Raw genomic sequence first — 4,450 nt, 5'->3', positions numbered from 1 at the left:
AAATTTGGATGTTGAATGTCCATATGCAAAGGCTTGGTCCCTGGGTGTGCTCTTCAGGAGGGAGGGCCTAGTGGGAGGTCATTAGGTCACAGGGGCATGAGGTAGTTCCCTGACACTTCTTGCTAGTTCTCACAGGACTTCTTGAGTACTCTCAAGAGGATTGTTAGAATTCTCTCAAACAGATTGTTATAAAAGGAGCAATCCTTCTGGGCATGGTGGTGCATACCTGTGATTCCTGTGGCCAGGGAGGCTGAGGCAGGAGGATCACGAGTTCAAAGCCAGCGTCAGCAAAAGCAAGGTGCTAAGCAACTTAGTGAGACCCTGTCTCTAAATAAAATGCAAAATAGGGTAAAAAATTATTTTAAAAAAGGAGAATCCTGGCCCTGCCCATTCCCTTTTCTCTGTTCTGGTTGAAGATATGACCATTTGCTCCTCCACATTCTCCTGCCACGAAGGGCCATCATCCATTGTCCTCATCAGAGGTCAAATCAGTGACCCCCACCGACCCTGCCTAATCCTGGACTCAACTGTGAGCTAAATGAACCTCTTCTTTCTTTGTAAGTTAGCAGCCTTAGGTATTTTGTTATAGCAATGCAAAGTGGACTAAAACATCTTCCCTTTAAACAATTTGCCTTTTCTCCAACAACCTTTATCTGCATACTCCACCATTAAGACTAGGCCATGAAACTTGTTGTCATAGGGAAGGAGAGGGAGATCCTACCCAGAACCAAGTTAATTGAAAAGAAAGGGAGATACAGTGCAAGGGGCCAGGGCTCTTTACGGACTGGAAGAGGAAACAGAAAGAAGTTCAGGAATGAAGAGGCCAGGAGTTGGGGTAAGGGGAAGGCCATGGACACAGCAGCAGGAGTGTCTTTCCTGGACAAAGCCATATCTGTCTCGCTGCCAATAAAGCAAAGACAAAAGGTGGCAATGGGAACTCCCACTGCAGCTCCTTCCCCTTCGGATCTCTCCCCACCCCCTGCTGTGCAGCCTTCCCAGGGCCCAGACCGACGCAGAAGTGGAAGGCAAGACAAGTACATCATGGAATGGTTTTTTTAAATGGCCCTACTCTCTGACGGTGTTGGTAATATTCAGGTTTCTCTGAAAAGACACTTATTCTCTAGGTGTGGTGCTGCACACTGTAATCCCGGTGACTCAGGAGGATTGGTGGCAAGTTCCAAGTCAGCCTTAGCAACTTAGCAAGACTGTCGCAAAATAAAAATGGCTAGGGATGTGACTCAGTGGTAAAGCACCCTTGGGTTCAATCCCCAGTACCAATAAATAAATAAATAGATAAATAACTAAATAGATAAACAACAGACACCTGTTCCATGGGGCCAAGCATCCTGAACTGGGAAAACTGGAGGGAGCCTGAGAACACAGCTGCATTCAGGTAGGTCCTTGTGGGAAACAGGCTTTTCCTTCTGTGCTTCGGAGTTGGAGTGATGACTTTCTCCTCCACTTCGGAAACAATGAGGAATCCCACCATCAACAGTTCCCCCTGGAGTTTAGTACTAGCTGAAGCAAGGAGACGACCGAGTACTGTCACAGACAGGACCCAGGAAGCCTATGCCAAATCAGGTGACGGCCTGGGAAGGCCCTGGGAGGAGGAGACACTAGGGTTGAGCCTTGAGGGATAAGAAATGACCTGCAGGGCCTCCACAGCTCTAGCCAGCAAAATGCAAACATAAGCCTTTTACGTGTTTCTTTTTTGTAGCGCTGGGGATCAGACCAGGGCCTCCTGGATGTGAGGTAGGCACTAAGCCACACCCAGCCCTGGACATGTTTGAAGATCGGAAAAGACTCCTGCATGCACAGGACGTGGTGAGGAAGGAGAGAGCCTGACCTCTGGATGCGTTTGTCACCCTCCGCGGCTTCACGTTCCTCCAAGACTTCTCGTGTTTCAGAATGAGTTCAGCCAGGCGTGGTGGCACACTCCTGTAATCCCAGCAGCTCAGGAGGCTGAGGCCAGAGGACTGCAAGTTTGAGGTCAGCCTCCGCAATTTAGAAAGGCCCTAAACAACTTAGTGAGACCCTGTCCCAAAATTAAAAAATAGAAGGGGCTGGGGATGTGGCTCAGTGGTTAAGTGGGTTCAATCCCCAATATATATAAAAAAAAATCAAAAAGACGTTCAGCTCTGAGTCAAGATCCTTCTTTCTTGGCTTCTTGGGTCTCACCTTCCCTCACTGTGGAGGGCACACCACCCACCAGCCTCCACCTGGCCTTTCCTTCCTCCCGGGACACTGGGCTCCTCTTCTCTACCTCCCCAACTCCCTCCCTGTGTTTAAAGACCCTGCCATTTCCTCCAAGGAGCTTCGCTGACCTTCCCGGGCTGTGGGGACCCTCTCTTCTCTGCTGCTGCGGTTCTTTTGGGGCATGGGGGCTCTTGCCCCTGCTGTGAAGGCTGGCCTTTCTCCCCGTGTGATCCTGCACTCCTGTGCTTCCCCGCAGGCACTGTATCAGCAGGGTGTCTCCCAGACATTTTCTGCACCCCGGTTCTCTGTCTTGAGTGTTAGACTCACACACCTACCTGCTGCCAGACGAGCTCATGTAGCTGGCCTATAGCAGCGGTCGTGGGGACCCAGGTGTAACGTTTGGGTGTCTTCCTAATTCTGTGTTGGGAGGTTTGGTGAGGTCAGATGGGCAGCTTGAAATCTGCCATGGTGGGGTTCTTTACACCCCAGGGATTGGCGAACACTGTAAGTCAGGGCTGCCCCCTCTGCTTGGAGAGCCAATTGCTGCACATATCCGAGACACTACTTCTTAGAGAAGTCAGGGTTTATTAAAACCCAGGGCACTGGGCTTGCTCAGAGCTCCTGATTCAGTGGAGTCTGAGAATGTGCATTTCTGCACATTCCCCGTAATGCTGTTGGTCTGGGGACCACAATTTGAGAACCAGTGATCTACAGGCACCTCAAGATCAAGGTCAAAATTAAAGCCATCATCAGCTTCCCTCAAACCCATTCCTCCTCCTGGGTTTGTGTTGATGGGAATGGCAGCAGCATCCCCCAGTGTCCTAAGCCAGAAACCTGGGGGGCAGCCTGAAGCCTGGTCTCCTGGCCCCTGTGTCTCCTGGCAACTCTCCTTATCAGTGTTCCCGCACCAGCCTCCTGGGTGGGCACCTGGCTTCCACTCTAGTCCCTTCTCCACCTCCCTGCCACAGGGGTCTATGTGAATGCCAGTCCAGTCGTACTGTCCCCAGCCTGAAGGACTGTGGCTCCTCACTGTCTCAGGAGAGCTTCTGTTGGCGCTCCTGCGCTCATCTGTCAGCATTCCCTGAACAAGCGCCTTCCTCCCTTGAATCATCCCCACCCTCTCCCACCCAGGCTCTGCCGGTGTCTTGCGTGGGGCTCTTTGCACCCTTCCTGGCCCCAACCCAGGGCTGTTCACCCAGGTCTGCTGATCACCTGTTTCCCTCCTGCTTCACGCATGGTGCTGCCGACTCTCCAGGGAGAAACTGAGTTCGTGGGTGTTTAAAGGCCTCCTTTCCTCGTTCCCTACCAGGGCCACCAAAGCCAATCCACCGGGGGGCTCTGGGAGGAAGTGGAGAACACACCTCAAGAGTGATCCTGCTCAAGGTGTGTCTGTGCACCCACACCTCATTTGTTGGCGGCTGCTCCTGGGGACATTGGCTCGTTGGCACTGTCTGCCCATGCAAAGGCCAAAAGTGTTTCAATAGCCAGAGTCCCTGCCTGCGTGCCAGCAGCCTTGGGCATGCACCTGTGGATGCAGGAAGGTGGGCAGGCCCCAGAGGCCTTGGCACAGTGCTCACTGTTGGATAAGCAGATATGAAGGGGAAGGCGCTCAGGGCAGAGGTGATGGCACAGTCAAAGGCACGGAGGACCAAGGGAGCCCACGCGGCGGGACCTGCTGCAGGCGCTCAGCACACCTCCAAATTGTCTCTGAACCAAGGGAACCAGGGCCTGTCCCATTTCACACCCAGTTTCATCTGAACCCCAAGTTCTCTTCAGCAATAATTATTTCTCAAGAGGGTGCTAAGGAGAGGGTGACTTCAAGGGGCCCATATTTTCGGACCTTCTGAACTGACCTTCGCCAGGGATGAGTTGTGCTTCTGGCCCTGCTTGGTGGTGCACCCAGAGGTGGTGGTGCATTTGGGCTGGGGTGGACTTGCCCAGACCAGGACTATCCCAGGGACTTTCTGATGGTGCGAATGTCTCACATCAGCATTGTCCTGTACAGCAGCCTCTGTGGCAGCTGAGCACTTGAAATGTGTCCAGTGCAACCGAGGAGCTGAATTTTAAATGTTATTCCATTCTAATGAGTGTAAGTGTAAATGGCAGGAGGCAGATGTGGTTAGTGGCTGCCGCACAGGACAGTGCGGGTTTAGGGGTTCTGACGGCCTCTCCTATCACCTCTCCATCTTCTGCAGCCAGCAGTTCTGAGCATCCTGGTGTCTGCACACAGCAGGGAGCTTGGAGTGCCCCTGCT

This window comes from Spermophilus citellus, assembly GCF_964194105.1.
Source record: "Spermophilus citellus genome assembly, chromosome: 2".
Lineage (NCBI taxonomy): Eukaryota > Metazoa > Chordata > Mammalia > Rodentia > Sciuridae > Spermophilus > Spermophilus citellus.
The sequence above is the reverse complement of the archived record's forward strand: the minus strand, read 5'-3'. Positions refer to the sequence as shown.